This window comes from Coccinella septempunctata, chromosome 9, assembly GCF_907165205.1.
Source record: "Coccinella septempunctata chromosome 9, icCocSept1.1, whole genome shotgun sequence".
Lineage (NCBI taxonomy): Eukaryota > Metazoa > Arthropoda > Insecta > Coleoptera > Coccinellidae > Coccinella > Coccinella septempunctata.
In genome coordinates, this window is record NC_058197.1 from 6,117,173 (window position 1) to 6,128,085 (window position 10,913).

General features: G+C 37.0%; 1 long non-coding RNA gene across 1 annotated transcript; it reads right to left on the reverse strand.

Annotated features, from left to right (window-relative positions):
• Positions 1 to 1,337: 1,337 nt before the first annotated feature.
• On the reverse strand, positions 1,338 to 1,838 carry LOC123320916. The gene is made up of 3 exons (XR_006538821.1): positions 1,651 to 1,838; positions 1,491 to 1,565; positions 1,338 to 1,362 (listed from the first exon to the last, which is right to left on the reverse strand). It is a non-coding gene; the product is annotated as an uncharacterized LOC123320916 (long non-coding RNA).
• Positions 1,839 to 10,913: the final 9,075 nt, after the last annotated feature.

Sequence of the window (10,913 nt, forward strand, 5' to 3'; positions counted from 1 at the left end):
TTCGGTACAAAACTAGTACACATGTTTTAGCTTATTTCGGAAACCGAAATCTCATTATTTCGAAAACATGTCTCAAGCCCCCCCAATTTGAAAACAAACCTCCTAAGACCCCTTAAACTTAGGGTACAAAACTGTTTCTTGAAGGTACATTTCGGTACAAAACTAGTACAAAACTTTGAGATAAGAAAATTTGCAATTTCGGAAGTGGGGGAAAGAGCATGTCTACGACCCCCCAAACTAAAAACCGTATTTTCATCATTTTAATTAGGGGTACAAAACTTTTCGATATCAAAATTCGAGGGTTGACGCTCCTCACAAACATAACCTGACATATCTCGAGAACTGAAGGGGTACAGAATTCATAAAATACGGCACCTAAAATTTATGGTATTCTGTCAAATTAGATGAGAAAATAGTAAATTTGTTTCCATTCAAGATCAAGATATATATGTTTTATTTGAATAATCTTAATGGAGACTTTTTTATATTCAACTGAAAACGACATTGTGAACGTCAACATATTTAAGAATGGAAATTCCGAATAAGTATAATTTTTTTGACGCATGTACCTATACTCCAGTCACCAGGCATGGTGATTTCGAATCATTTTGAATACGCGTAGATCGGCCGGCCGAGTCTCGGAGTGGGGATATTAGAAGCGCATCCGCATCGCATCCCATCAAATATTATAGAGTAGGAAGATGGGAAACGACCCTTTATCTCTAGTACTAAAAATCGACTACACTTTGGGCCTGTGTTTCACATACTGAGAAATTATATGGCGGTGAAATCGTGATGTCAAACAGTAAAATTACAGTTGTCTGCTTCATAATTTAAAGGCGCGAAATTCGAATTTCATTCCTTGTATTGGATTCGAATATCGACTTAGTCGAGAGCACAAAAAAACATCCTGAGAGACAAAACAAAACCAGGGCTTTGTTTCGTGATCATGATTTTTTTTATGTAAACATTGTTTTGAATCAATTAATATTAATGAAATACTCTGTTGGATTTGCTATATTTTTATTCGAAATTTATAAAAAAATATGACAGAATTTGAGATTTTACAAAGTATATTTAAAGGTGCTTTGAATAAGGGATACAGAAGTACATATTGAATATTATATATCAAAGTTGTTATTTCCATGCAATAAATTTTTTGAAGCAAGAATTTGTTGAATTTGTACAATTTTTAATCAGAAATCTAAATGAACAAATAATCAATATAGGTACCATATATTTTGCATTCCAAGGAGTTGATTGTTAATTTCAGGTTTCGGATCTTTCTATCACTTCTGGGGAAAGACTTGGAAGTACTCTACAGAGTGTGAGAACTTCTTTCAGGTACACTCGAAAGAATATCTGAAAAAGGGGAAGTACTTGTAATCTACTTTCATAATAAAATAATTCAATATATTGCATAAATTTTCTCATATACGAAATGATTATTCATTCAATTATTTTTGTCACAGATATCTAGGATGACTTACCATCAGTATTTGTCGTAACACTTTCAAACTGCTTGCTTTCCATTTAATGTGACCCCTCCATGAACGGAATGCTTCCTGCATATAAAAAAGATATGCATTCAATATATGATGAATGAATAATGAATTCAGTTATGCATTGCAGATATCTAGGAAGACTTACCATCAGTATTCGATGTATCAGTTTCAAACTGCTCGCCCTCCATCGCATGTGGTTCCTTCGGTGGCCCTTTCATGCATGGGATGCTTCCTGCATACAGCAACTTGCGTGGATGAAAAGATTCAAATTGACTAAGTAAAATGCAAAGATTATAGATTATAGAATCTAACTCTATAAAATCTTTGTGGGATTTTCACTGCACATGGTGTACCTTTTACTCAAGTCAATGTCTTCACGCCCGGAAAATTCTATCCACTTCAGAACACTGAAAATAAAAATCAATTAATATCCGAGTCACATGGTACGAGTTTCAATACTTACGATTCCATTTTCTTTGGTAAATTCAAAAAACTTATATTCGGAGAATCCCAAACGGCAGTTTCAACAGTTCTTCACCATACAATATTTTCCATACGACATTTTGAGCAAAATCTTTGATTTTGAAGTTTTCACTATACAGGGTGTGCCAGAACTCAACGTCAAGCCGAAACGAGGTGACAGGATTGATTGTAACCATCATAAGAAAAATCAGAAAAAAAATCTATCCCATGCAGTTTGAAAATTATGGGCATTTAAAAAAAACCTAAAAATTTGGTCGAAGTGTTACCATTTTTCGGTTATTGTGGATACTTTTTATTATTTTTGTTCATTTAAGCTTTGGAACCGTAACCCTAAATAACATTTCTAGAATAACAGTCAAGAATAATGACACAATTGCCCCAAGTTTCTCAGAATTAATACTATTTGTTAAACTATGAATTTAAAATTTTCAAAATTCGTCGCTTTGATAGGCCCTCCTTTAAAAAAAATGTACTGGAGTGCCTTGGCAAATGCCATTAAAAGTTGGCGCCTTTAATCAGGATTGTAAAATGGTACAATACTTGTTAGTTTCATACTAAAAAAAAGAAAAAAATTATTAAATTATTAATTTTACATACTTTTGTTGACTTTGCTAAAAGTGGCGTCACTATCTGTCTCGCTCGCTCTTAGCAAACTTGTCCACTATCCATCTCTTTCATCATTTTGCCGTAAAATTAAGAACCTACCAAGAACTTGTGCGAATAAAAAACATTTTGACTGAGTAGAATGGGTTAGCAAAAATCGGGTTACTTGAGGTTTTTATTTTTTGCTTTTTTTTTTTAGTATGAAACTAACAAGTATTGTACTATTTGACAATCCTGATTAAATGCGCCAACTTTTAATGGCATTTGCCAAGGCACTCTAGTACATTTGTTTTAAAGGAGGGCCTATCAAAGTCGACAAATTTTGAAAATTTTAAATTCATAGATTAACAAATAGTATTAATTCAGAGAAACTTGGGGCAATTGTGTCATTATTTCTGACTGTGATTCTAGAAATGTTATTTAGGGTTACTGTTCCAAAGCTTAAATGAACAAAAATAATAAAAATTAACCACAATAACCGAAAAATGGTTACACTTCGACCAAATTTTTAGGTTTTTTCAAAGGCCCATAATTTTCAAACTACATGCGATAGATTTTTTTTCTGATTTTTCTTATGATGGTTACAATCAATCCTGTCACCCCGTTTCGGCTTGACGTTGAGTTCTGGGACACCCTGTATACACAAATAACATTGAAATAAGGTGACTAGAACGAGCGAGTTGAACGAGCGGTACGAAAATCAACGTAAACAAAACGGCCATGTTGAAATATCTCCATGAAATGCCAAATGGCAGTCGAATAAATATTTTAACCAGTCTTAGTATTTTAATACACAACGGAACCACCAGGCGGCGCTCACGCAAGTGTAGTCGCTTCGTTTCCCATCTTCCTTCTCTATAATCTTTGGTTCCCATATTATGAATTGAATAAGGTCAGTGTCGTAGAATAAAAGAAAGGGATGCACCTGTTTATCAGTTTTCTTCAATTCATAATTCGTAAATTTTGATAATCTGAGTGGATTTTGAATTTCTTGGATTTTGTTTCGTCCTGAGATATCAGGGAGGCAACATGATAATGTTGTTGAGGAATTGTAGCTTGACTGCTACATCGTGAGTTCTTCCATATATTTTGTGAAATTTATTAATTTTCTGAATTTTTCTTTCCGTTTTCTGTCTCGTTACTGGCTCTTGAAAATGGCAAGTTGTACTCGCCGAAACTAGTCGAGCAGAGATTATTAACAGTATAAATAAATAGTATCTACCAATAATGAGGCTCAAAATTGGTAGACGCCAAAGGGTTTAGAGAAACTACATTCCTATCATGCACCATCGATAAAAAGAGTCGCGTTGAAATTTTTGTTTCATAGATTGATTAGTATCCCCTATCCCTTGAAAATCTGCTCCCACGAAAAGACGCGAAAAGACAACAATATCTAACCATAACATTCTATAAAGGTTTACATGAAAATATCCAACAAAAAACCAAACTAGAAGAACAGAGCTGAATATGTAAGATAATTGCGCAGACTGTCCAGCATTTTACATCTGCATGACCACTCGCAATGTAAAGAAACGTTTCAACGAACACCGAAAGAACCACCCCAAATTAGCCTTGAAGAAGCCTCAAAACAATTGGACGAGTTTGAAGGCAAGAGTAAAATAGATAAGGTACTTGGAGTGAAAAATTCCAAGGCCAAGAAAAAACAAAATCAAAAACTTTACTGCACAAGTTGTGGTACAAATCATAAACGTAAAGAATGCCCAGCGTTCAACAAACCATGCACAAAGTGCAATAAAAATGGACATTTTGTTAAAATGTGCAGAACCAAGAAGAAGAATAATACTAAAGAGAAAAATCGAGTGAGTACATTGGAAGAAGGCTCAAATTCTGTAGATGAAGTATACATATCTGCTATAAGTGCTGGAGAAAAGAAAAACTGGGCTGAAAAAATAAACTGCGCAAAAAAATTAACGCACATTCTGAAAATCTCAATTTTAATGAAAGTTAACTCCACATTGACTTTGTAACTTATTTTTTATGTTCTCTCGGGAAGGTTTTGAACAAAACAAGACACATTGAATGGAAGAAAAATTCAGGATTTCACCGGATCTTATTTGAAAGAAGAAAAATGAACAATTTTCAAAATACTGAAATGCTGATAAGTGATTTAATACTTGGTATTTCCACCCCTTGCGTTAATAACAGTTCGGCAACGACGGTTTATACTCAAAATGAGTGATCTTAAAATGTTCTGATCTAATCCTTCCCAGATATCTCCGAGTTGGATTCCTAAGTCATTGAGAGTAGCTGGATGATTTTCTGAACTTCTCAGCCTTCTATCGAGGTTGCCCCAAACCTGCTCAATCGGATTGAGATCTGGACTTCTTGCTGGCCATTCCATTCGAGACTTCAACCTCTTCAAGGTACTCTGAACGATGCGCGCACGATGGGGTCTGGCATTATCGTCCATAAAAATGAAATTTTCAACATGCTCTTCAAGAATGTTCCTCATATACTTATCAGCATTCATAGTTTCATTATCAACGACCACTAGGTCTGTGCGAGCAGTCAAAGATATTCCACCCCATACCATAATCGATCCTCCCCCGAAACCAGTAGTATTCAGGGAATTGCACTGAGCATATCTTTCATGTGGACGTCTGTATACAAGGGAACGTCGATCACAATGGTAGAGGCAGAATCTAGACTCATCTGTGAAGAGAACCTTTTCCCATCGGCCTCTTCCCAATGGATATGCTCTCTCGCAAAATCCAACCGCGCCCTTCGATGGGCTGGGCCACTTGCCGCGACACGAGGCCCTAAATCATATTCTCTGAGGCGATTTCTTATTGTCTGAGTGCTAATTTGCACCTCATGAGCCTTCATCGATTTAAGCAAGGCATTCGACTCGGTGAATCGGAGAGCGCTCTGGAAAATCATGGCACGTCTAGGAGTACCCGAAAAATTCCTAGCAGTGTGTAAAAGCCTTCATACCAACAACACCGCTAGAATACAGCATAATGGCTCTACAACCGACCATTTCTCAACCAACACTGGAATAAAACAAGGCTGCGTATTAGCGCCTTTACTGTTCAATATTTTCGCCATAGCTGTATCGATAATTGCTGACATGAGCATGCCCGTAAGAGGTGTTGGGATAAGATTCAGATTTGATGGAGGCCTGTTTAACCTGAAGCGCCTCAGAGCAAAAACCCGTACCAAGTTTATCACGGAACTTCAATATGCAGACGACTGTTCACTCATCGCTAGCAGCTCAGAGGATCTACAGATAATGATGGACACCTATAAACATATATACGAAGCTTTAGGCCTTAGACTCAATATTGACAAGACCAAAATCCTGGTAAGTCCGCCAGAAAGCCTTCAAACAGATATCAGCCTGGACAATGAAACTCTAGAACAGGTCGAGCAGTTCAAATACTTGGGAAGCTTCATAAATACTAGGGCTAACCTTGACACGGAAATACACAACCGTATCAATTCGGCATCACGGGCATTCTGGAAGCTGAAAGACAGAGTGTTCCAAAATCACGACCTCAATCTGAAGACCAAGACAGCTGTTTACAGAGCAGTGGTCCTCCCAACGCTTCTTTACGGAAGCGAAAGCTGGACTCCCTACAGGCGACATATTAAACAGCTTGAACAGACGCAGCAACGTCATCTAAGACAGATAATGCACATCAGATGGTTCCACAAAGTTTCGAATGCAGAAATCTTGCAGCGCGCGAATTGTACAACAATTGAGACTCAAGTAACGAGGGCCCGACTCAGATGGAGCGGCCACATTCTGAGGATGCAGGACACAAGACTCCCCAAAATAGCTCTATACGGCGAAATCACTGAGGGAGCCCGGAAACCAGGAGGCCAGTATAAGCGGTTTAAGGATACACTACATCAATCCCTAAAATCAGTTAATGCTAATCATAACTGGGAAAAACTAGCGTTAGACAGGTCACAGTGGAGGTCTTTGGTCCACAGTTATAATGGAGAATCGAGAAGGATACAGCGGCGGCCAGATCTGGTTGGAGACTATCCATGCCCTGAGTGTGGAAGGATCTGCAGGTCACGGTTGGGTCTCTTTAGTCACAGGAGGGCACACAGTCGCAACTAGCACTGAGAAGTTACAAGTCTGTTCAAATTTATTTATTTTTTTTTTTCTTTTTTTTTTTTTTTCTTCTTTTTGTAGATTTATTCCCGGTAACGGGATACAGCAATGAACCTCATGAGTTTGCTCAAGCTGAATTTGAAGGAGGCGAGCGGTTGCAAACCGTTGTCTCAACGAAGAAACTCTCAAGTAACGTTCTTGAATGGCAGTTGCTACCCGTGGTGTACCCTATCCTGGTCTTCGGACATTCATACCTGTCTCCCTGAATCGTTGCAACATTCTGAACACATGCATGGGAAACACCAAATCTTTCTGCAATTCTTGTGTATGTCTACCCTTCTTCTCGCAAAACTACCGCTTGGGCACATTCCTCTTGGGTCAAATTGCGTGTTTCGAGTTGCATAGCCATCGAGTAAAGAAAATCAAACGAAAGATAAACTATTGATCATTAGAATTGATCGAGAACACCTGATTTTAGAATGGAGCCAATACATTCAAAATCTGATAATATCATCTTTTTTTATTCCTGCTGGGTGAAAACATCTGTATTAAAGAAAACCGTTGAAAGTGGATAACATATACATGCATAATTCTGATAAAAATAATTATCATTGAGAACACCTTCAGTTGTAGAATAAATTTGAGATTTCCATAATGTGCGTTAATTTTTTTGCGCAGTGTACAAGTAGGCAAAGTGAAGTTCACAGTGAAACTTGTAACGGTTTGGTTCTCTCACAGGGGTGGTTTTGAAGACTCTGATTCCTTGTTGTATTATCTTCATTTTATGGAATGGTTTCGAAAAACGTGAGGTTGAATTATGTGAATTAAATCTGCAAAGTATACAAAAATCGAATACCCTATGACGTCAATCAATGGTGAATCATTTACCTGCAACCAGGATAATATTCTGTTATTATAAACTATATAATTTGGAATAATTCTTCCACAAGGATCGCTGATTTAAGTATAGTTCTCACAACTTGATGAAAAATCGCGTCTCGCGTCTATCGGACATGCTGTGTGCCCTCCTCTTAGCAGCGGTCATGCGCCCGGTCACAGATATTACCATCGATCAACATTAGAACGAAAAATTAATAAAAATTCTTGTTACAAACTATAGATACCGGAGTAGAATGCAATTTGTTACCGAGGCACTTGTTAGACAAAACGAAGTCAAATGGTAAATCAAGTCGTACAAGGAACTCAAAAAGTTACACAGATGATAAAATGGCAGTTCTAGGCGAAGCAGAACTACCATAGAGCTTATGAAGCTCCATGCTCTTTGAAATCTAATGTTGAAGAAGAATTGACAAAAATGGTAAACCAACTATGACTATGTAATAAATCGGAATAAGAAACTCGAATTAATTTGGGATAATTGAAACGAGGTATTGCTGGAACATTCATACATTGTTGCAGCCGTGCTGCAGAGGCGATTTTTAGTTGGACATACGATACTTTGAGGCGCTTGAGATCAGACGGTATTAGGTCGCGGGAATTTAAATAATAACCAGCTCGATAAGAGTTGAAAGAGTTAGTGTCACTCAGTCAGAAATTCTGCAGATATTGATACAATGTACGTTTTCGGAGAGCAACCGGCGATCGCCGGCCTATGTAATTGATTCCAATATCCGGTGATAAGGACTTCAGAACGGGTGAAAACGGTCAGTCATGTAGATTAAGAAAGATTTATTAGTCTGGAGACCCTGAGAGGAAAACAGTTCTCAGAATTCGAAGTAGCCGAAATTTTCTTGTAACCACCCAGCTTGGGAACGCTGATTTTTCAACTCAGCAAGAATGATCGTCCAATGATTTCGATTTTGGGACGTTTTGGTACCACCCATAGCGTGGGAGAGAAAGACCGGGGAAAAAGTACATCGGAAAAAGTTAGTCAGTCGGTCCGGGGACGTGATCTGAAAATTATCGAAAATATACCCCTTCGAGTCGGTACGGATAAGTTGAGGAATTATAAGTCTTTGTAGAGTCAGTCATTCAAGATAGAGAAAAGGGACTTAGAATAAATAGGTTTTCACGAAGTAAGAGAAAAGTATAGGTAGATCACGGAATAGAATCGGAGACTCGGTCGGCTCATAAATATTTGGAAAAGTTCAGTATAAAGAAAAGTCCAGTCCTTTGTTTTGTTGATTTTGTTCAAGTAGAAACGGAATATCGGGAATTAGGTAGTTGAAGAAATTTGGAAATAATTTGAAGTTAAAGTCAGTTTATCGGAAATCAGTAAAGTAACATTCGAGGAGTGATCGTTAATTTTCTTGATTCGTAGTAAGACCAGATATAAACTTGTGTTGAAATTTTTAGATAGGGAAACTTAAAGCGAAAAACGTTTGCGACGGAAAAGTGCGGGAAGTTCGGTTGAGTGTAAAGAATTCGCCGATAAGTGCGGGTAAAGTCTGGTGTCGAAAAGTTTTCATCGGCAGCGTCAGCCAAACAGCAGTCGCAGAAAAAGGTAGAAAGTTCCAATTTTTATTCGTCCAGAGTCTTGAAAGCTCCTCTAAAATTCATTGATAAAGTATTGATTTATTATTGAGCGCTAAGTTGGGAAGTTGAATTTTAACCCAAGATTTTGGTTATGAAAGTATGTTTTGATGTTTTGCGCTTAATTGCATGTGTTTAAGAAATTGAAGATTTTTGTTGGTCGTCTTCGACCGAGTACGTATTTGTAGAGAAGTTCTAATTTTATTTTTCCAATAGATTTAATTGTTAAAGTTTTTCATGAGTCTCATTTAAACATCTCCCCAGAAAAAATAATATTCAACTTCAAGACCTGTCCTTCGTGCGACGGGCCGGATCCTCATTTTTTCCCCTTTCGAGGGCCTTCAATTTTTGTGTATTTAACATCTAAAAATAATCACCCCATGATCAGTGGAAAGCCGCTCTTCTACTGATCGAGATACGGGGTGCATTATTACAACTAAAGTAATTCATAGCGAATGGGCATGTCCTATTGTTGTTATTCCAAAAAAAAAATTCTGAAGCAATAAGAATTTGTATCGATTTCGAAAACCGTTAATAAGCTGATAGACACCGAGCATTGTGTATTACCTCTGCCAGAAGATAGTTTTGTTAGTCTGTCGGAAGTAAATATTTTACAATTTTGGACCTCAAATAATTCCAATAACGCGAATTTAGTGATTCCTCCAGATTATTGTTCACAATAAATTCTCATATGGGACTTTTTTGCTTCAATAGATTAACCTTTGAATATTTCAAAGGTGCGGCTCCTGGAATTTGCAATCAATGTAACATTCAACATCGAATAGAGCAGCTAATATAGCTTCCATAACAGATTGGAAAATTCCAGGAGATCTGTTATGGAAGCTATATTAACATCTCTATTCAATGTTAAATGTTACATTGACGATATTATAGTACATGGTCGTTCTTTAATTGAATTGCATCAAAATCTTATTGCTGTAATGAGACGGTTAAAAGAATTGAATGTCAAAATTAATGAAAAAAAAATGCTATTTGTATCAAAATTCAATAGAATTTTTAGGTTAACAAATAGATGAATTCGACATGCACGCAACAAAATCTAAGATAGAATGCATTGAAAGGGCACCATCACCTAAAAAATTGACACAACTCAAATAATATTTAGGGCTTTTAAATTAGTACGGCAAATTCATTCCAATGTTGAGTAGCAAATTGAAGCCTCTATATGATTTATGCAAGGCAAACGTTGAATTCAATTGGACAGATGAGTGTGAACGCACATTCCAGATCAGTAAAAGTTTAGTCACTTCAGAGAGCGTACTTACACATTATAACCCATCATTACCTATTTATATAACTTGTGATGCAATTATGTGGAACCTGGTGGGGTGCCCACCCTGGAGTACTGCTGAGGATATATAAATCACTGATCCGACCACAGTTGAATTTTGGGGCTTTATTGTATGGAACATGCTCTGTGACTTCTCTTGGGAAGTCACTAAGAATAAGCTTGGGAATAATGCGATCTACTCCAATGAATATTATCCTTTCAGAGAGCGGAGAAATGAAACTGGAAAAGAGAAGAATATTACTACCGTCGAAATATATATTAAAAAGAATGAGATGCAGAAATGGCCAAATTCTGCAAAACATTGAAGAATTAACACTTTTCAAAGGTTTTTGGAAAAATAATAGAAAACCACCTTTTGTGGAAGCGTTTGAAAGAGAAGCCGAGAATTGAGCTCATGGAGAGATCGCGAAAACTTCCAGTCTACAACTTG